Below are 21,630 nucleotides of genomic sequence, written 5' to 3' on the forward strand. Positions count from 1 at the left end.
TTTACTAGCATATTGCGATAGTACTATTTCGAACACCGCCACGAATTTATCAAGTATTGTACATTTGTTGAAATGTTTGTTGTTGTATTAGTACAGTGGTCACCAAAATGAAAACTGAGCTGTGTGAGTAAAACTAAAATCAACTTATTGGTAGTGGTTTAGTTGTTGATGAAATATCAATGAGGTAGGAAGTATGCACGCATGTTTGTTAACACACAAAAAGTAATTCGTAAATATGCCATACTACTTTATTGCTTGAGTCTAATAGCTTCGTCACATAAGCGGTTTTTGATATATGTAGATGAGTTTAACACATCCCTAAAAGACGCGCAAGCAGAAAGTTGATGTGTTCACCAACACATTCACATAAAAGTATGGCGATTACTAATACATACAAACGTTGTGTTGTTCATTTTTTTCACGTTTGTCCGAAACTGTGCGTACCTGCCCATAAATAACTCAATTTGTGTTCCTTTCCATTATTTCAGGTCTGTTTTGGGAACACGAAGACGATATTTGGAAAATATCAGAACAAAGCTATTATTTTCTGAAACGCAAAGAACTTAAAAATTTCAGAGCGCGACGTGATTTTTAAATTAATTAATTAATAAATAAAATAAAGGTTATTAAAATAATATGAAAAGAAGGCATTTTGCTAATTGCTTATCGAAAGAGAAAAAGCTCTTTGACGATAACGTTAAAATGTTTAAAGAACTTGAGAAGTCCTCTCAATATAAAGTGCAAAGTGTTTCTAATTCTTTGGAAAGTGTTGCTAATCCTTTGGAAAGTGAGGCTAATCCTTTGAGTAGTGAGATTTTCCAAAGTCAGTGTTTACAAGTTGAGAGTGTTCGAAGTGATAGTGATGAAAACGTAGAAGAGTGTTTAGGTGCCCAAAGTTATTATGTAGAAGAGGGTGCAGGTACGGATCTGAACGACTTGTTAAGAAGTTGGGCCATAGATTTTAAAGTTCCTCATAATATTATAGACGGACTTCTTCAGGCACTCCAAAAGGGCGGGATAAAGGATGTGCCGTTGTGTGCCAAAACTCTTTTAGACACTTTTCAAGAAAAAATCAGTGTAGAATCTATGCCAAATGGTGAATTTTTGTACTTTGGTATACAAGACCAACTAGTTTCTAAACAATTTTCATTTTTGGAGGCACAAGAAGAGATTTTAATTGATGTGGGAGTAGATGGCCTGAAACTATTTAACAGTTCAAGTCGAGTTTTATGGCCTATTCTTGGAGCACTAGTACATTTTCCTAGTGTTGATCCTTTTGTTATAGCTAGCTTCTCAGGTTTTAAAAAGCCTGAAAATATTAATGATTTTATGGCTAAGTTCGCTTCAGAGGCAAAATCCCTGCGAGAAAACGGTATTGCTGTCGGTCCCAATAAAGTGTTGTTAAGATTTGATGTGCGTGTGTTCATTTGCGACTCCCCAGCTAGAGCGTTTGTTAGTGTTATGTCATTTAATGCCAAACATGGATGCCCCAGGTATCATATAGGGGGTGACTGGGATGGGAAAGTATATTTACCCTCAACGTTCGGTATACCCAGGACGGATATAAGTTTTGAGAAAAGAGATCATGTGTCTCACCACAGTCCTCAATTCAGGCAACAGAAAACCATTTTAGAAGATGCCGGCTTTAAAATTGTTTCTCAGTTTCCACTAGACTGTATGCATTTGGTATATTTAGGTGTCGTAAAAAGGTTTTTAAAAAATTTGAATAGCGATGCAAATATCCAAAAGATAAATGAAAATATTAAATTTATTTCGAATTACTTTCCGTCTGAATTCTGTCGTACTGCGAGAAGTTTAGATAAAGTTAGTCGGTGGAAAGCAACGAAATTCAGACAGTTCCTGCTATACACAGGCATTTTTGTTTTAAAAGACTGTATTAGTAGTGAGTTGTACTGCCTTTTCCTACTACTACATACCGGCATTCGACTTCTTTCAAGTGAGAGGTCGTTTAGGTCTGAGGCTGATGTTGCCCAAGATATATTAGAGCATTTCGTCACGCAGTTCAGTGTAATGTTTGGGAAGGAAAGCGTTACTTTCAACATTCATGGCTTATTACACTTGTCAGAATGTGTCAAAAATCTTGGTCCTTTAGATTCCTTTTCTGCTTACAGGTTTGAAAATTTTATGCAATTTTTAAAAAAGATAGTAAGAAAACCAAATCAAGTATTTCAACAGCTGTTTTTAAGGTTGAAAGAAAGGCAGGATGTGGGCTCATCGATTCACAAACCGTCCAAGCTAGGCTCTTTCGATATTGATTTAAAGAAAGATAAAGACTGTTTTTGTTATAGCAAAAAAGTCGGCCCTATAAAGGTAGTAGAACTTATAGGGTCAGGAGAATTGGAAATAGTACAATGTACTGTTTTTCGGAAAACAGAAAATTTTTTCGATGTACCTGTTAACTCCTCCGATAGTTTAGCTATTGTTGTTGCAAGTGAGCCAAGCTTAAATTCGGTTGATTTAAAGAGAGAGGATCTTGATTACAAGTACTTCTGTATCCCTCAGGAAAGCAACTTTTTGCTTATACCCCTTCTTCACCACCTATTCCATGAGTTTTCTAATTAAGCCACTTTTTCCTAACCCTTGTTTCATAAACTTTCAATAAAGTAACACTTTCCACACTTTCGAATAAAGAAATCTTAAAAATATAATTAAAACGTTTTTAGCTTTTGATTCTAAAATTTTTGAAGAGTGCAGTTACAAGAAGTACAGTTATGGAATCTACAAATAATGGTAAGAAAATCTCTTGTACATGATTTGTACATAAATTAACTTTCAATAATTTTCAGCAAATTCTATCAATAAGCTATTTGCAACGAACAGATGTTTCAATGAAGCTACATCTGAAGCCGAAGGTGCTGCCATTTCCTCAGCAGGAATGGTAGTTGATCAGGTTGAAGGACTGCTACAAGGAGATCAGGCTGAAGATGTTGGAACCAACCAAATTGAAGTCAACGTGGCAGGACCTAATGGAGGTAAATTTTTTAAATTTTAATTTTGTTTTAACCCGCCCTTCTAGAGTATTAAAAATAAATAAATAAATGTAAGGCGCGATAACCTCCGAAGAGATCTAAGGCCGAGCTTCTCTAGCAATTTGCATCGTGCTCCTCTTGATTTTCCCTACAAATTGGCTGGACGGGACCTACATGTTTTATGCGGACTCCGAACGGCATCTGCAAGGCAGATGAGTTTTCACTGAGAGCTTTTCGTGGCAGAAATACACCCGGAGCGCTTCCCAAATGCTGCCGAGGGGCGACCCCGCTTAGAAAAAATGTCTTCTAATTGAAAAACCTTATTTCTAAAATTTTGATGTTGCTTTGCCCGTGGTGTGAACCCAGGGCATACGGTGTGGTAGGCGGAGCACGCTACCATCACACCACGGTAGCCGCAAGAGTTTTACCTTTCGTTTATACACAAATCATTTGCCCACATATAGTTAAAAATCAAATATTCCCATGTTATTTGTAGGTGAAAACAAAAATCGTGATAATACACCACTTAACATTAAAATTAAAAGCTTAAATGTTCACAGCCATCTCTTTAAATGTCCTTAACCATATTTTCACTATACCAAAAGAGAAAGCTTTATATTTATTCAGCCCGCCCTAATACATTTGCACATCGATTGCTGCCCTACCTCAGAATGGGATTGCACACCGACCTATTTCAGACTTATTTTTTAGAAAACAGATAATCCAGATGCAATATTTCTATATTTTTCCACTGTCCAAGCAAGGAAATGATTGCCAAGATGAAAGCTCCATGTAATATTATGCCAGAAGTTACATTTACAAGTATAGATGCACCCTTTAATACAAAGACGGGTATAATATCCAGGTGTAACATCATAATTAAATTTAATAGCGCAGGATTGAATAAAGGGCCCTCTGGTTTAGCATAAGAATTCCCACATTGCAGCAAGTCATAACTGGAAACATTCCCCGACATAACGTCGCTGCACTTTCCACCACTTTTAAGGCAGAACCAGATATAATAATCACAAAAAAATTTGCTATGTAGAGCACCCCATTGCGGTAATTCTTTACTTTAGCTCACAACTGCTAAAACTCGACCGCGTTTTGATCCCAGGACCATGAATCCGAAAGCGGAAATTCAAAATTTTATTTGGTAATAGTCTAGTTGAGGGGTCGACTGCTAATACGCTACCAAAAATATCGAGTGAGGTGTCAAACGACGCGTCTTGACATCAGTATTAATAATCCGAAGGCGGAAAATAAAAATATTAACTCGTTCAAAAGATATTAACGAAAAACCGAAAAAAGACCCGCGGGTACCTCCGAAACCGGGGGTGGGATCCATAGTATTTTTGCGCAGAACACATTTTTGAGTTGGCGGCCTTCGGCCGCGCTTATAAAAAATAACCCTGGGCTACGCCATGCCAAGTCCGGGTGTGTGGTATAACCGTGGCTACCGCCACGGTGATGCACAATTTTTTTTGTGGGTACGAACACAACAACAACCATATGAAAATCGCCAACTTCAACTGCAAATATCTCCGGATATAGAAAAAATTTTTCTTTTCCGCCATCGGATTATTGTTCTGGAGATTAATACGCGTCTTTTGACACCTCTCTCGATATTTTTGGTAGCGTATTAGCAGGCGACCCCTTAACTAGACTATTACCTTTTATTTCTGTAAAAAGATATTTCCAAAAAACCAAAAAATGGCCCCGGAGCACTGCGAAACCGGGGGTGGGATCCATACTTTTTGCGCAGAACACCTTTCTGCATTGGCGGTCTGCGGCCGCGCTTATAAAAAATTACCCTGGGTGGGTCCAACACCGATTTGGAGACCACAACTATATCCGCGCAAAACACTTTTACCCACAGTTTTTCTTGTGGGTACCACAAAATCATCAAAACAACAACAACCACATGAAAATTTTCAATTTTGTTTGCAAATGTCTCCGAAACGAAATAAACTTTTGAATTTCCGCGTTCGGATTCGTGGTCCTGGGTCCAAAGCGTGTCTTTTGACATCTCTCCTGATATTTTTGGACGAGTTTTAGCAGTTGTGAGCTAAAGTAAAGAGTTACCGCCCTTGCTATCAATTCACTGCACTATTTATTTATTTTGCATTATAACAAAAGTTTTTTGGGCTTGAGAACTGTCTCACATCCAGTTTGATATGGGTTAGAGTTATTTAATTACTCTATACACCAAGTTAGTCACCAGTAAAGTTTTATTTATTCCCAAATGTCTCTTAAACTTGCACGAATATTTTAGCCAAAGGTAGATATGTGCAACAAAATTAGCTTGATCAGCTGACTTCTATCGTTTTCAATGCCCCAACAAGAAAGCTATCGGTTAGGTAGCTGTGATGTATATTACATATTGCGGCATATTCATAGACGAAATTTAGTTGGTACATAAAGTTAGTTGAAGCTTTTTCGACAGATAGCCAATAGAAAATTATGTCAAAAAGCTGTAACTAACTTTTAGTTCTTAACTAAGTTTGACTATGAATACGCCCCATTGTTTTGTATAAGATATTAAACGTATATTATTCTTTTTATACTCAGTTGAGCAGAGCTCACAGAGTATATTAAGTTTGATTGGATAACAGTTGGTTGTACATATATAAAGGAATAGAGATAGATATAGACTTCCATATATCAAAATAATCAGGATCGAAAAAAAATTTGATTGAGCCATGTCCGTCCGTCCGTCCGTCCGTCCGTCGACGGACGATAACTTGAGTAAATTTTGAGGTATCTTGATGAAATTTGGTATGTAGGTTCCTGAGCACTCATCTCAGATCGCTATCTAAAATGAACGATATCGGACTATAACCACGCCCACTTTTTCGATATCGAAAATTTCGAAAAACCGAAAAAGTGCGATAATTCATTACAAAAGACAGCTAAAGCGACGAAACTTGGTAAATGAGTTGAACTTATGACGCAGAATAGAAAATTAGTAAAATTTTTGACAATGGGCGTGGCAACGCCCTCTTTTAAAAGAAGGTAATTTAGAAGTTCTGCAAGCTGTAATTTGGCAGTCGTTGAAGATATCATGATGAAATTTGGCAGGAACGTTACACCTATTACTGTATGTACGCTTAATTAAAAATTAAAAATTAGCAAAATCGCCCACTTTTAAAAAAAATTTTTTTGAAAGTTAAATTTTAACAAAAAATTTAATATCTTTACAGTATATAAGTAAATTATGTCAACATTCAACTCCAGTAATGATATGGTGCAACAAAATACAAAAATAAAAGAAATTTTCAAAATGGGCGTGGCTCCGCCCTTTTTCATTTAATTTGTCTACGATAGTTTTAACGCCATAAGTCGAACAAAAATTAACCAATCCTTTTGAAATTTGGTAGGGGCATAGATTTTATGACGTTAACTGTTTTCTGTGAAAATGGGCGAAATCGGTTGATGCCACGCCCAGTTTTTATACACAGTCGTCCGTCTGTCCTTCCGCATGGCCGTTAACACGATAACTTGAGCAAAAATCGACATATCTTTAATGAACTTAGTTCACGTGCTTACTTGAACTCACTTTATCTTGGTATGAAAAACGAACGAAATCCGACTATGACCCCGCCCACTTTTTCGATATCGAAAATTACGAAAAATGAAAAAATGCCATAATTCTATACCAAATACGAAAAAAGGGATGAAACATGGTAAGGTAATTGGATTGTTTTATTGACGCGAAATATAACTTTAGAAAAAACTTTATAAAATGGTTGTAACACCTACCATATTAAGTAGAAGAAAATGAAAAAGTTCTGCTGGGCGAAATAAAAAACCCTTAAAATCTTGGCAGGTATTACATATATAAATAAATTAGCGGTATCCAGCAGATGATGTTCTGGGTCACCCTGGTCCACATTTTGGTCGATTTCTGGAAAACGCCTTCACACCACTCCCTTTTAAAACTCTCATTAATACCTTTAATTTGATACCCATATCGTACAAACTCATTCTAGAGTCACCACTGGTCCCCCTTTATGGCGATATCTCGAAACGGCGTCCACCTATGGAACTGAGGATTACTCACTTTTAAAATACTCATTAACACCTTTCTTTTGATACCCATATTGTACAAAGAAATTCTAGGGTCACCCCTGGTCCACCTTTATGGCGATATCTCGAAACGGCGTCCACCTATGGAACTAAGGATTACTCCCTTTTAAAACACTCATTAACACCTTTCATTTGATACCCATATCGTACAAACGCATTCTAGAGTCACCCCTGGCCCACCTTTATGGCGATATCTCGAAAAGGCGACCACCTATACAACAACCACCACTCCCTTTTAAAACCCTCATTAATACCTTTAATTTGATACCCATATCGTAGAAACACATTCTAGAGTCACCAATGGTCCACCTTTATGGCGATATTTCGAAACGGCATCCACCTATAGAACTAAGGCCCACTCCCTTTTAAAATACTCATTAACACCATTCGTTTGATGCCCATATTGTACAAACAAATTCTAGGGTCACCCCTGGTCCACCTTTGTGGCGATATCTCGAAACGGCGTCCACCTATGGAACTAAGGATTACTCCCTTTTAAAATACTCATTAACACCTTTCATTTGATACCCATAACGTACAAACGCATTCTAGAGTCAACCCTGATCCACCTTTATGGCTATATCCCTAAATGGCGTCCACCTATAGAACTATGGCCCACTCCCTCATAAAATACTCTTTAATGCCTTTCATTTGATACACATGTCATACAAACACATTCCAGGGTTTCCCTCGGTTCATTTTCCTACATGGTTATTTTCCCTTATGTTGTCACCATAGCTCTCAACTGAGTATGTAATGTTCGGTTACACCCGAACTTAACCTTCCTTACTTGTTATAGATGTGCTGAGAGTTTTGATGGAAATTATTTATAAGATGGATCAAATTGAACAGAATGTAAGAAGTAGGGTAATAGGAGACGGAGGAAAAATAGCATTAAAATTCACAATGATTTTGTATTTAACTAGATATTTGTATTTTACAATATTCATGCAAAGTACTTTTTGTATTCTTTAAACTTAGCAACGTACACTCAGCTATAATCAAAGCGTACTAGGAAATAAAGCAAGATGTAAGTATTGTTTTTATTTAATTAATTTTACTTTTCACTTCAATTATTCTCTAATTGCTTATGCTTTTTTGTGTATATACAAATCTTTGCTATGCAGAATATTAGTTTCATTCCCCTAACGATAGATTACTTACTTCTTACTTAATTGGCGCTTAACCGTCTAAACGGTTATGGCCGTCCAACAACGATAGATTATTATCTTAAATATACAGCCCAATTCTCAATCTTTTTCCCGGGGAGATTTCTCCCGTTATTTGCCATCTTCAACCATTTTTGTATGGAGAATGGGAAAAATCTCCCCGGGAAAAAGATTGAGAATTGGGCTGATAACGAAAAAAGGGACCGGACATGTCTCAACCAAAATAATTTGTTGCTAAAGCTCACATCTGAGTATATAATGTTTTTTAACACCGATTTTCAACTCGTTTCTTGTTAATATTTATACTTTAACAATAAACCTTCATTTTAAACAGGCGGTACCGAAGAGTGAAGTTTTGGCGCAACAGCACTTAATGCTAGAGTGCAGGGTGACGCTGAAGAAGGTGGAAAGCTCTGTGTGCTAAATTACTGGGGAAGTCAGAGACAAGTACATGGATGAAGTTGCCAGCGCATTGCCTCTCCAGAATGTATTAGAGGTTCTAAGGGTGGAAGAAATATTGAAGTTAGAGGAGTATGCTGTAGCAATGGTAATTTGACTCAAAAAGTTCTCTTTTACCATAATTTAATTTCGTTTTCATACTTTAGAACGACTATAAGGAGTTTCAATTTTAATTCTTTATTGTGTGAGTCGTTTACCGCTCTATATTAATTATTTAGTTTAGAAGGCTCATATGTTCAAAATTAAGGGCATTTCAGAGGACATACCCCGGGTAATAAAAGAAATTTTTAGTGACACGTTGATGGAAGAGTACAACTGGGCGGGAGCAGCTGGAAAGAAAAGTCTCCAAAAGCTTTCCTTGTTCGAGACATTTCTTCGCGGTAAGATGTTATAAAGAGGGATGTATTATAAATTGAATTCCTATTTTGGTTTTTGGTACGTTTTTAGATGTATTCATACACCAAGGACATACATCGTATGAAAAAGGAATGAGAAAGGCGGTTGAACTCAGCCACCACAGGATGGCACAAAGGAAATTCGGCAAAAAGCAAAAATTAGTTACTGCACAGACAAGTCCACCAGCGCAATAAATTTTTTCCTCTTTTCTTTTTCATTTAAGTTGTAGCTTTTGAATTTTCGGTTTTTTATATGTTTTTGCATTTTTTTAGTTTGCGGAATATATTTAAGTTAATTAGTTACTGTTTTTAAGTTAGGCTAATGTAATATATAAATGAAGTTTTTAAGTTTTCGTTATATTTTTAAGTTAGTCAGTTAATTTTTTTAAGTTAGAATAATGTGATATTTAAATGAAGTTTTCAAAATTTTTTTAATTTAGTCCCAATGTTTAATTGAATTTTTTATATAGTTTTTATCATAACTACCTGAGACAAAAAGGACAAATAACTAATAAATAAAAGCCTTTTTGACAAAACATGTTGTGAACAAAATTTAAAGAAATGAAATTTTAATTAATAATATTAATAAAAACACATAAAGAAAAGCAATCTGATATATATGTAAATAGTTGAAATTAAAATTAAAAATGCAATTTATGTTTTTTTAAAGAAATACAATTTTTATGAATGAAAAAAGTTATAATAAGTAATGCAATATATATATATTTTTTTATAGTTTTTTTTATCATAAGTACCTGAGAATGAAAAGACAAACAATTATTAGCTTTTTAAAGAAATGAAATTTTAATGAATACATAAAGAAAAGCAATGTGATATATATGTAAATAGGTAAAGTTAGAATAAATAATGTAAATATACTTTATTTCAAGAAATGAAACTTTAATGAACAATGAAAACATTAAAAAAAGTAATCAGATATACAAGTAAAACTAAGTTAGAATAAATAATGTGATACATATATTTAATTGGACGTTTTGGGATCTTTTTATAGTCTTTTATCATAAGTACTATATAAAAGTGCATATATATTGAATAATAAACGAATTTGTGTATACATCTATATATTTTTTATTTATTATGCATCCTCTGTGATTGATTTGCACATCCGGTTTGATGGAGCCGCCCTGACTAATGTTTACATCATGTTTGATGGTTCCGCCCTGACTAATGTTTACATCAGGCATGATCCTCCGCCCTGACAATTGTTTACATCCGGCATGATGCCTTCGCTTTGACGAATGTTTACATCCGGCATGATGCCTCCGCTCTGACAAATGTTTACATCCGGCATGATGCCTCCGCCCTGACAAATGTTTACGTCATGTCTGAAGTCACACGTATACAGCCAAACCCATCAGGTTTGTCATACTGCTAGAGCAAACCTGATGGGATATTCGTACTGCGCCTTGATGTGACTTTCTTACAGCACTTCCTGACAGATGATCAATCATCTGATTGTCAGCTGTCTAGTAGGGAAGCTTCTCCATTATGAGTAGATTGCACGTATTTTTATGGAGAACGGTAGAATGAGCGACACTGGCGCCATCTGATATTGAATAGTAGCCAACTCCCCAATTTTGTTCCAAGCAAATCATAAGAAGAAGAATTCGACATTTGCTTTGGCTAAGGGTGTTGGCACACTTTGCAAGTGAAATTATTTTTCCCACTGGTTGGTAAATTGTCTAACATTTTTCGCAATTAAATACTGCAATATAACAATCGAATACGACACAAAATATGTTAGCAAGTATTTTTTAGGGAGCATGTTTACAACAGTACTTCGCGAAATTTTGTATTTGATGGGGCAAGGCGTAATAAACTTCAATTGCGAAGTCTTAAGTTCCTTCATATTTACAAACGCAACATTTTGGTTGGTTGTGGCGATGTTATTGGAATGCATAAGCTTGTGTTAAACGCATCTTTATGAAAAATGTCATTGTGCCGCGGCCTGTAGGAAATGCTAAATACATTATTTGTTCCTCTTTAGCAGCAGTGATTAAAAAAAATTACACACATGAAGTAAACGAACATCGGAAGGTCATATATATACATATGTATGTACATTAGACTCGGTCGATTTATTAACCGATATCGCGCCATCGATTTTTCGATAGGATTTGGGCTCAGGAAAAAAAGTTCGAGCATGCGAAAATTAATTTTTTTGACTTTTTTTCGGCTTTGAGTTTTAAGGTTTGATTCATGACCTACTAAAAAATTTTCATTTGATTGTAAAATTATTATTATTATTATTATTTTTTTTTTTTAAACTGTTATCGCCAACGTTTTTAGCGAACATTTTTTGGGTCGGACAGGGCATACATATGAAAATTTTTTAGTAGGTCATGAAAATTATTTTTTTGGGGTATGCATAGTGGAACTTTTTTCTCCTGAGCCCTATCGAAAAATCGATGGCGCGATATCGGTTAACTATCGCCCATAAAAATCGACCCAGCCCAATGTACATATGTACGTGTGTACATGACCGTAACTGTCCACTTAGTTGTCCTATTTGTGATACTCAAGAATGAGGAGTATAGAGAACATTTTCTAAGATTTGTGCCGCAGCTTTTCCCTAGTTTACGTTGCATTTTACGAAACCTTTAATCCGGTTATTGCGCAAGCGCGGCAGAATTTTTTTTGAAAGGGTTGAAATTGTTACTCGTGTGGTAAGTGCGATGACAAATGTTGATATCTATTGAAATGGCACATGGAATAGAAATTGGGTTACCCAAATCACTATCGTATCATTCTTTGATTTAGACGTTTTGGTTTCACTTAGCAAGTGCGCGAAAAGTTTTATTACAAATTTTAATATTTATATGAACAATGGCTTGACGTCCCCGCGGTAAACCGTGCAACATTTACCCAACTTTTTTAGCCAGTCGAATTTTTTTTTAAAGAATGCAAGAATAATTTTTCTTACTGGTCTCTAAGGTGGTTTTCGAAACTTCACATGAAGTTGGCGGTGCACCATAAAAAAATTAAAATATTGTTTTTCTAAATTATAAAATATGCCACTTACCTACGGTAAATTCGTGTGCAAGAATTATTTTCCTAGCTGGTCGCTAAGGTGGTTTTCTGAGGGTGGCAAGCCAACTTCACTGCAAATTTTTTTGTTTCACGGATAATTCACGGCAAATTTACGACAATTTTCCCAATAGGTAATTTGTTTCCACGTAAAAGTTGTCTTGCCAACTTCAGAGAGGTATTTGGTCCGCTTGTCCCTTTTTGTCAGGTAGGTAGGTTGAACTGGCCGGTCCATGAGGACCTCACATATACTGATTGAGTCCGTAGTATTACCAGAAGTTTGTTTTAACGACCAAACTGAAAAACCCTATCAAAAACCAGGACCTATGTTATAAAATAACTCCGTCCTCTTGGCAAATACTAGAAGCTTCCTAGGACTTAAGCCACTTGCTGCTTCTAGATCTGACAGCTGTATCACTCCTAATAGCTGGAGTCTTAGCCTGGCAAGTGCAGGGCACGAGCACAGAACGTGCTCGATCGTTTCCTCCTCCAACCCGCACTTCCTACACCTGCTATCACTGGCCAAGCCTAATTTAAAGGCATGTGACGCCAGAAGGCAGTGTCCAGTCAGAATACCCGTCATGAGTCTACAGTCCTCTCTTTTTAATGATAGAAGCAACTGTGTTAGTCTAAGGTTGTAAGACCTACACATAATCTTCGCCACTTTACAGCCCCGCGCTTGAACCCACGCCTTTTCTGCTTGGTCGATCATGTGCACCTCTCGCATTCGCTTAATCTCGCCCAATCTAATTGGGACGTCTACGGAGCAAGCTTCAAGGGATGCGCCCTTTTTAGCTCATTCGTCCGCTTTTTCATTCCCATCTATTCCCATATGCCCTGGGACCCAATATAGATGTATGCTTCTCCCTGTCCCGATTCTCTCCAGAGACTGCTTACACTCTAACACGCATTTAGATGCTGTGCTATGCGAGATTATTGCCTTAATTGCTGCTTGACTGTCAATATAAAAGTTAACACGGTTGCAGCTTATGCTATTCTCTTCCAGGGTTTCTACTGCTTTGGTTACGGCTAATATTTCCGCTTGGAAAACGCTACAGTAATCCGGCAGCCTGTAGAATCTGCTTAATTCCGGATCAGCGCAGTATACCGCAGACCCTACTCCTTCCACTATTTTGGAACCATCGGTGTACACATGTATCGCCTCGTCCGCCATTTGCGCACCCTTGCGCCAACCGTCCACCTCTATTGTGGCCTTAAGATCTCCCTCAAAGTGCAGGTAGGGAATCATGTAGTCTGTTTGTCTTGTGACTGAGGACGCTATACTACTATGGCCATATGGTCGGCGCTCAAGCTGCCCCGAAGCATCGAGCCTGGTTGCGGTCGTTAACGCTTTGTTCTTTGCTACCAGGTCTACAGGTAGAATGTGCAGAATGGCATACAGTGCAGCCGTCGGGGTTGTTTTCAGGGCTCCCGTAATGCAAAGCATCGATAGTCTGCATACCCCCTCTAATTTTTTGAGGTATGTTGTTTTTTGTGTGGCTTTCCACCAAACAAGAACTCCATAGTATAGAATAGGGCTTACAATCGCTGTAAAAACCCAATGAGAAAGAGAGGGCGATAGGCCCCACGTACACCCCAGCATTCTTTTACATGCATAGAGTGCCGTTGAGGCCTTCTTGACCCTCTCCTCCAAGTTGAGCTTCCATGACAGCTTACTGTCTAGGATGATTCCTAGATATTTTGTGCAAGGTTTCTCCTGTAAGGTCACCGCTCCTAACTTAGGCCTGGTCCAATTTGGGACCTTGTACCTCTTTGTAAACAAGACCATATCCGTCTTCTCCGCATTGACTTTCAGCCCGACATTAGATGCCCAGGTATGAATATCCCGAAGCGCCCCATCCATCAAAGAACTAATCGTTGGAAGGCATTTTCCACTTATGACAATTGCAACGTCATATGCGTAAGCCGTAAGTTTTACGGGTCCCTCATCGAATTGCCTGAGCAGTTGGTTGATGACCAGTGTCCACAGCAGAGGTGATAGCACCCCTCCTTGCGGCGTGCCCCTGTCCACTGATTTCGTGGCCTCGTACAATCCCCATTGTGATGTAATCTTTCTGCAATTTAACATGCAGCCGATCCATCTGATTAAGGCAGGATGTACTTTAATGTAATTAAGACCATCCATAATCGCCCATTTTGCAACATTATTGAAAGCCCCGGCAATGTCCAAGAAGACTCCTAGAGCATACTCCTTATATTCCAGGGATTTCTCTATGCTTATTACCACCCTATGCAATGCGGTGTCTACCGACTTGCCTTTGGTGTACGCATGCTGTGTTGTGGAGAGCAGCTTTTCATCCACGTTGGACTTTATGTACACATCTATCAGCCTCTCAAAGGTTTTGAGCAGAAAAGATGTTAAGCTAATGGGTCTATAGTCTTTGGGATACACGTGACCGATCTTCCCCGCCTTTGGTAGAAAAGCTACACGAGCAGTTCTCCAAGAGTGCGGTACATGATTCAGTCTTATGCACCCATCGAATATTATTTTAAGCCATTCCACGACCGCCCTACTTGAGACTTGTAGCATGGCCGGGAATATACCATCTGGGCCCGGCGATTTAAACTTAGAAAACGTCTTCACTGCCCACTCGATCTTGGTATCGGTCACCAAGCCCGGCACCACTAGCTCCGTGATCGAAGTGTGAGTGATGTCTGCTGGTTCTTCTAAACCGTCTCCCGATGGGAAATGTGCATCGAGAAGCACCTCAAGGGATTCCTCACTATCACGTGACCATTCCCCGTTCTCTTTCTTTATTAGTCCCTGGACTATGTTTCCCTTTGCTAGGACTTTTTTCAACCGTGCTGTTTCACTGGAGCACTCTATGTCCGTACAGAAACTTCTCCATGAGTTTCTCTTCGCCCTGGTAATTTCACGCTTGTAGATCCTCAGTAGATCCCTGTACTCGTCCCGACACGCTTCGCTTTCCGCGGTCTTTGCGAGTTTAAACATTTCTTTTACCTGTCTTCTTAGAAGACTCAGCTCATTGCTCCACCATGGCGGCTTTGCTTTTCCTCTGAATCTTCTTAGCTTAGCTTTGTTATACGCAGTCATATCCATCTTAGGGCAAGCTTTGTTATACGCAGTCATAAGCGTCCTTGTTAGGAATTCATTCGACTCCTCCAGTTCCTCTACATTAGCAACCTCTTTGGGTTGTCCCAGTTTCGTTTCTACATGTTTCTGGAATTTAGTCCAATTCGTTGCCCTAGGGTTTCTAAAGGTTCCTCCCTTCTCTACCCTCTTTAGTGGGATGCTGAAGCTTATATACGCATGGTCGGAGAAGGATGGTCTATCGAGAACCATCCAATCATACCTTGATATATCACGCTCGGAGCTCAATGTAATATCCAGAACATTGCTGGATGTTGGACCAATGTATGTAGGAACATTTCCCCTGTTGGCTATCTGCAAATTGGTTTGCAGGATGTAACAAAATAGAGATTCGCCTCTCTCGTTCGTATCTGCTCCTCCCCACGCATTGTGGTGCGCATTTGCATCCGCGCCTATGACCAACCGCCCTTTGCGCCCTTCCTCCTGTACTAGCCTTTTGCACTCCATCGGTGGAACCTCCGCAGCATGGGCCATGTAGCAGGACGCCAGGATAAATGCCTGCTTATTCTTTTGCTCAACGGCCACCGCTACGAGATCCTCGGTGGTGTAATTAGGCAGCATATATGAATGCAGCTGTTTCCTTACCATTACTACAGCTCGCACCCGTCCTTCCGTTTGTGCGTAGTAAACGCCAAACCCGCGCGCGCTAAGTCCAGAAACCTTTCCTCCCGATGAGAGCCACGGCTCCTGGATCAGCGCCACGTCAAACGAACCCTCCTCAAGGGTTAGGAGGAGTTCGCTCGACGCCACTTTACTGTGTTGGAGGTTTATCTGTAGGACTCGCAGCACCATTGGGCTGTTTGTCCCCCTCCAGCACCTTCGTCTTGACGTCGTCGTCCTCCTCTTGCCCATTTTGGTTTAGAGTATTCGAGGCCCCCTTCAGCCCCTCGTGAATGTTGTGCCGTGTGTTCCTCTGTGCGAGTCACAGCACCATTTAGCGGTTGGTCCTCTTCTAGCACGTTCGTGGTGACGTCGGGGACCTCCACCTGTCTTTTTTCCCTTAGGCTTCTGAGGTCCTTTTCGACTTCGCCCACTTCCAGCGTGTTAGGATTTTTATCCTCGGGACTTCTTTTCCTGAGTCGCATGTAAATTTTGCCAGTGCCAAAGGACATTTTGCCAAGCTGCGTGTACAAAATATCCTCCGCCTGCATGTTTATTTGGAAGATGTAGAACTGACCATCCTCGGTAGGCCGAGATACAGTAAGTACCTTCCAATCCTGTGTCGGTATGTTCGGATTCTGATTCTGCAGAAGTCGCAGTGTATCCTCCGACTTCATCACGCATGGTATCCATACCTTAACTTTTGGTACCGTGGGGATTTGCGCTTTATCAACCACCTCAAACCGCGCGTTCGTGCCTTGCCTTTGGAGGTTTGGAACGACTTCCTCCAGCCACCGCAAGCTCGCGATGTTGTCGCACGCTATCATCTTCACACCATTATACCATCCCCCCGAATCAAAGGTTGGAAGGGGCTTACTTGGTTGTTCCCGCATCATCTTAAGCATTAAGCTAATAAGCTCCCTTTCCACAGATCTCCACCTTTCAGTAGTCATTTGTCCGAACGGACTGCTACGATCAACCAGCGCCACAGTCAGTGACTGCTTTGCCACATCACTCATCTTCTCGGGAAAAGCAGGAGTCTTAGTGTTATCTCCCTTTGGAACCTCCGAGAACACCGGAGTCTTCGCGTTAACTCCCTTTAGCGCCTCCGAGAAAGCCGGAGTCTTAGCGTTATCTCCCTTTGGCTTATCTCCTACTTCCGTAGTTGGAACTTCCCTCTGACTGGCAGCTTTCGAGGTAGTTGCTACCTCGCTATTGGAACCCATCTGTCTTACAGCTTTGGGCCTACTTGTCTTGTCTATGCGACTGCCCTGCCTCGCGGCTCTAGGACTGGGTCCTTTCTGCCTCTTGAAAGCAGGCTTGTCGCCTTCTGCCGAACGTTGCCTCTTCAGCCCTTTTTGTCAACTTTGGTAATTTTTAGGGAAGTAGCCATGATTTTAAAAATTTTTTTCAGAGGTAAATATGCAGAATGCTCTCCAAAACTTGTCTGACTAAGCAGCTTCGTAATTGCAATCGGTTCCCATCTTCCATTTACTTAAATTGATTTCTTCCCACAATTGCTAGCTACATAATAATTTTGCCCTTGTGAATCAGTTAGTAAAACCTTGCTCATTTCCTTCATAATATTTTTAGAAAAAATTCGACTCATTGGGTGTGTGCATATACATAAGTTTATTTTATTGTGGCATTGTATTAAAGCTCCTTACTCGGTCTCTTACAAAATATCAAAATTATTTAAGTTGAGATACTAAAAATAATAATTAGCATCAAACTCACTCGATACCAATCATCCATTCAGCTTTTAAGTAAGTGGACTTAATCAGCAATGATTTCCGCCCAAGTTTTTTAGAAGTAGTTTAAATTAAGATATTTAATAGACCTCAACTGGAGACAGTGTAGGTAAAAAGTATAAGTTGTAATTATCTCAACAGTAAAAGCTCGAGTTAGAGACATAATATCAAGCTGCTAAGCAAAATTCTAAGTTTGCTCAATTTCCTTTCAACGGAACCTGCTTTTTTCATAAAATTTTATAAATAATATATATCGTCGTATCCTAATAGAAAGGTCGTAACTTAAAGTTTTGTTAAAAACGACGTATCTTAAACATTCTTTTAATAAGTCCGTATCTCAACGAAGTCGGTAATAAAGTCGCATCTCAGGAGGCCGACTAAAATGATTTTGATTGAAATAAAATAATTTTTAGCAGAAGAGATATGAAATAAATTTAGTTCAATTTCTTTTGAAAATTGGTTAAATGATAAAATTCTAAAATGCTGAACTATACTATAGAAGACGCAATCTGGTTTACCAATTTATGTCTTTTGCAAATTGTGAATAGGAAATAAAGTTAAATTCAGCATAACTATATAGTTAACAATCCTAGTAGCAGTCTATATAACGTTTAAAATTGGTTCAACCATTTTTTTACATAAATTGTGTAGCTTCGTGAAAAAGGCATCAAGTAATCGTCAAAGGCATAGGGGCATATAAAACCCATCGCGAATACTAATAATTTGTTCATTGCATTCAAGCAAATACATCACAGGCAGTACATGCTTTGACATCAAAAGTCACCAACACCACGCCACGGGAATCATGCCTTGAACCGCGCTCGCATTTTTTATGCACAGTGTTGTTTCACAAATCTTTTTTTGGGAGTGGCTTGTTTTGGCTTTTGATTGCAATCATGCAGATCACTGGTAGGGATACAATTTCCACACTTTTGGGGGCACTAACTGGTCATTGTCTTATAGGTAGGCATGCAGAAAGGTTACGAGCGGCATATCGTCGATGCTGCAAGAGTTGTAAATAGGATGAGGAGGAGGAAACGGTGGTTCATCTCATTTGCAACTGACCGGTACTAAGCGGAGCACGGCCGCGCTTTCTGGGTGCTCAATTTCTAGATAATCTGAGCCAGATTGTGGGGCATGACGTCAAGGACTTAGGATTTTCATGGAACCAACGGGCCTAATATCACTGGTCTAAGTGTGCCCTCGGGCAGCCACCCTAACCTAACCTAAATTGCTGCATTGTGAATTAGACGTTCATGAAAAGATTTCTGCAATGCAATGCAAATGCAATCCCAATGAACACTTAGAGTATATACCTACATACATATTTTTTAAGTCAACCAGTCAGCAGTCAACCAGTCAGCAAAACGAACAGTCAGTAGTGAATGTAATAGTGCACAATGTAATAGACAATGGTTCGAAAAGTATTAATAAGTACGGATTTAAGTTGCACATTTTGTTTTATTCAAGTTTTTCATTTTTCTAAATAAGTTAATAATTACACTGAAATATCACTTCAGCTTCGAAACATTCATAGATGCGGAAATAGTAAATGTTAGTAATTTATTGTGTGTTGCAACGAAGTGTGCGGTAAGTATACGTGGAAACTTATATACATAGCTACTTGTTAAACTTTAATTTATGTTGGCCAATAGATTTGTGAAGTTTCGCCACTGTGCGCCTTTGCATAAGTTTGAATGCAATTCTTGTTACGGGCTGGAGCAAAGATGCGCCGCCTGCATGCTAAAGGGGGTTTCAAAAAGAGCTGTTTGAAGTCTACGGGCGCTAGCAGCGGGTACAAGTCGTTCGTAAGGGACTTCCGAGCTATTTCAAGAAACATATTTGTATTATTCTCAGCAAGGCATTCTGAGAGCGATGAGGTGAAAGTGTCTATAGGAGCTGCTGAAAATTGTGTAATGAAGGGTTTATTTGCGCAGCGAGCAAGTTCTTTCAAAATGTTGCCCCGTAATACCCCCAAAGTGGCATTCTCCTGTGCTAGAATTCGAGGAAGTCTTTCATGCGACAACCTGAAGCAGCGAGCAACATAGATCAAACTTTCGTAGTTTGTTAGTATTTTCATTTAAGACCTAGTGCGACATGCAATATATTCTATTTTGTTAAAATAAATATACGTGTATCTACTACTATTCGCCCACTCCAATTGAAACTCCTTTATTCCGTTGTTATGCCATATTTTAGCCGCAACTGCTCATTGCGCGCAACAGTGCATAAATTTTACAAAAATACATGCAAACATACCACAATGCAATTAACCTTATTGTATAATGAAGGTGTTCACAGTAGTGATTGGGCCCCGTCTAGGTATTGTGAAGGTTTCTCAAATCATTTGTTTTATTACTGACATAAGCACTCCATGCCAAAAAAGTTATTAAACACTATGAAATGATTTTTGCGTAATTTATGAATGGCTTCATGTTGAAAGCTCTCGAATACATAAAGCATTGGGTATTGCGCAGTCGTATGTCCCCTCATATGTATGACCGTCCAAAAAATTGCGCCAGTTAGAAGCACCACTCGTAAAACGTAATACGAGCCTTGGGTTTTAATTCGTCCAGCTCATCATTAAAGCAACTTCGGTACTGTTGTTGCTCCTCACCCTATCCCATTGGGTGACCAAAGGGGGGTTTGCTGTTAGAAGCTTTGGTTCTACATTACAATTGAAAATATGGTTGGTGTCATGCATGCAGGACCTTTATCACGATTGCCGGGGATGATTCCTAATACGTAAGATAACGGTGTTCACAATTTGATTGTGCTTGAAAATGGATATCAGCACTGAATGGGGTGGTCGTAGACTTGGTCGCTGACAATGCCAAATAACCCGAGACGAAAAACTGGAAAGACTAGGGAGATAACCGTTTGCTGTGAAGCATAGACCACCCAACTATGGAAGTTCCCGTTGCCAATATTGTGCAGTCTTCTGTTGGGAAACAATGATGACACCATCTGATGCGAGAGGGAGCTTCGATATGGGAAGATTAAAATTCGAGACTGACATGTTTCACTTCCACATTGCATTCCTGCCGAACATTCAGATTATTTTCGGTCCACCTTTCAGAAGAGATCCCTATACATGTGTCGTCGACTATCGAGTCATAACTGAAATTTTTGTTGGGGTGTTAAACCTCTCACCGCAAAATTTTTTAATATCGCATGGCTATTCTATCCGAGTATAAAGCTTTATAAGGTTGGTCTTTTGAATGGCTCCCTTCCTGGTTGTAATGGGCAACACGCTATTTTTGTGTTTCGTTGACCATTTCTTGGCTCATCGGATGGGTCTGTGCTTTGAATATTGCATCATCGAATCCGGCAGAACTTTATCGATGCCGAGGAACTTTACTATCAATATTTCACAAAGCACATTTTAAACTAAACGGTCAGAATTTTTATACTTAAATTATAAATGATCACACAAGAAAGGTCGCAATGCTGGCTTGGAAAAGTGTCTTAACTAAAGTGAATAAAATTAATGTGGGAAAAATGTTATGGGTATAGAAATTTCGTAGTCGCTGCAGATGTCTAAACAAATCCATACAAATAACTAACTGAAGTAAACAAAATACAAACAGATTATAGTGTATTGTGTATATTGAAGATATGTTTTTACAAGAATGGGTCGATTAAAGTAATGAGAAACATTTGTGCCCGTGTATAGGTATGTATATTTACACATGTATACATACCCTGTAAGAAGAGTTTTCTTCTGAGGCGGGTATAATGAAAAACTTGAAAAACATGATTTTTGTTCATGGAGAGAACTTAACTTTTAATTTGTCTAGGCAGTCTAAAGTGGAACTTGTAGACAGAACTTACATCGCGTCTGTCAATGTCAATATTTTCAATATTACATCACCATATGCCAGCAATTGCCGCTCTTGTATTATATTGTATCTTCAATGTTAAGAGCTGCTATATATGTATATGCATGTATATGTTGTTGTTGTTATTGTATTATCGATAGAGACACTCCCCGAA

The 21,630-nt window shown here is 38.9% G+C and overlaps 1 protein-coding gene across 9 annotated transcripts in view; it reads left to right on the plus strand.

The window, feature by feature from the left end:
• Positions 1 to 21,630, plus strand: part of conu (Rho GTPase-activating protein conundrum) — a 203,495-nt gene that overhangs the window by 130,553 nt on the left and 51,312 nt on the right. Inside the window, exons 4-10 of one of the 9 annotated variants that reach the window (XR_010951043.1) lie at positions 489 to 2,751; positions 2,808 to 2,993; positions 8,061 to 8,109; positions 8,583 to 8,795; positions 8,854 to 8,891; positions 8,965 to 9,087; positions 9,155 to 10,062. The exons of 6 other annotated variants lie outside the window; for them this stretch is intronic. The gene's annotated coding sequence lies outside the window, so the exon portion shown is untranslated. Of the gene's footprint in view, positions 1 to 488; positions 2,752 to 2,807; positions 2,994 to 8,060; positions 8,110 to 8,582; positions 8,796 to 8,853; positions 9,088 to 9,154; positions 10,063 to 21,630 lie in introns of those variants that run through there. 2 more of the 9 variants (XR_010951042.1, XR_010951044.1) reach the window with 2 other exon arrangements.

This window comes from Eurosta solidaginis, chromosome 3, assembly GCF_040869045.1.
Source record: "Eurosta solidaginis isolate ZX-2024a chromosome 3, ASM4086904v1, whole genome shotgun sequence".
Lineage (NCBI taxonomy): Eukaryota > Metazoa > Arthropoda > Insecta > Diptera > Tephritidae > Eurosta > Eurosta solidaginis.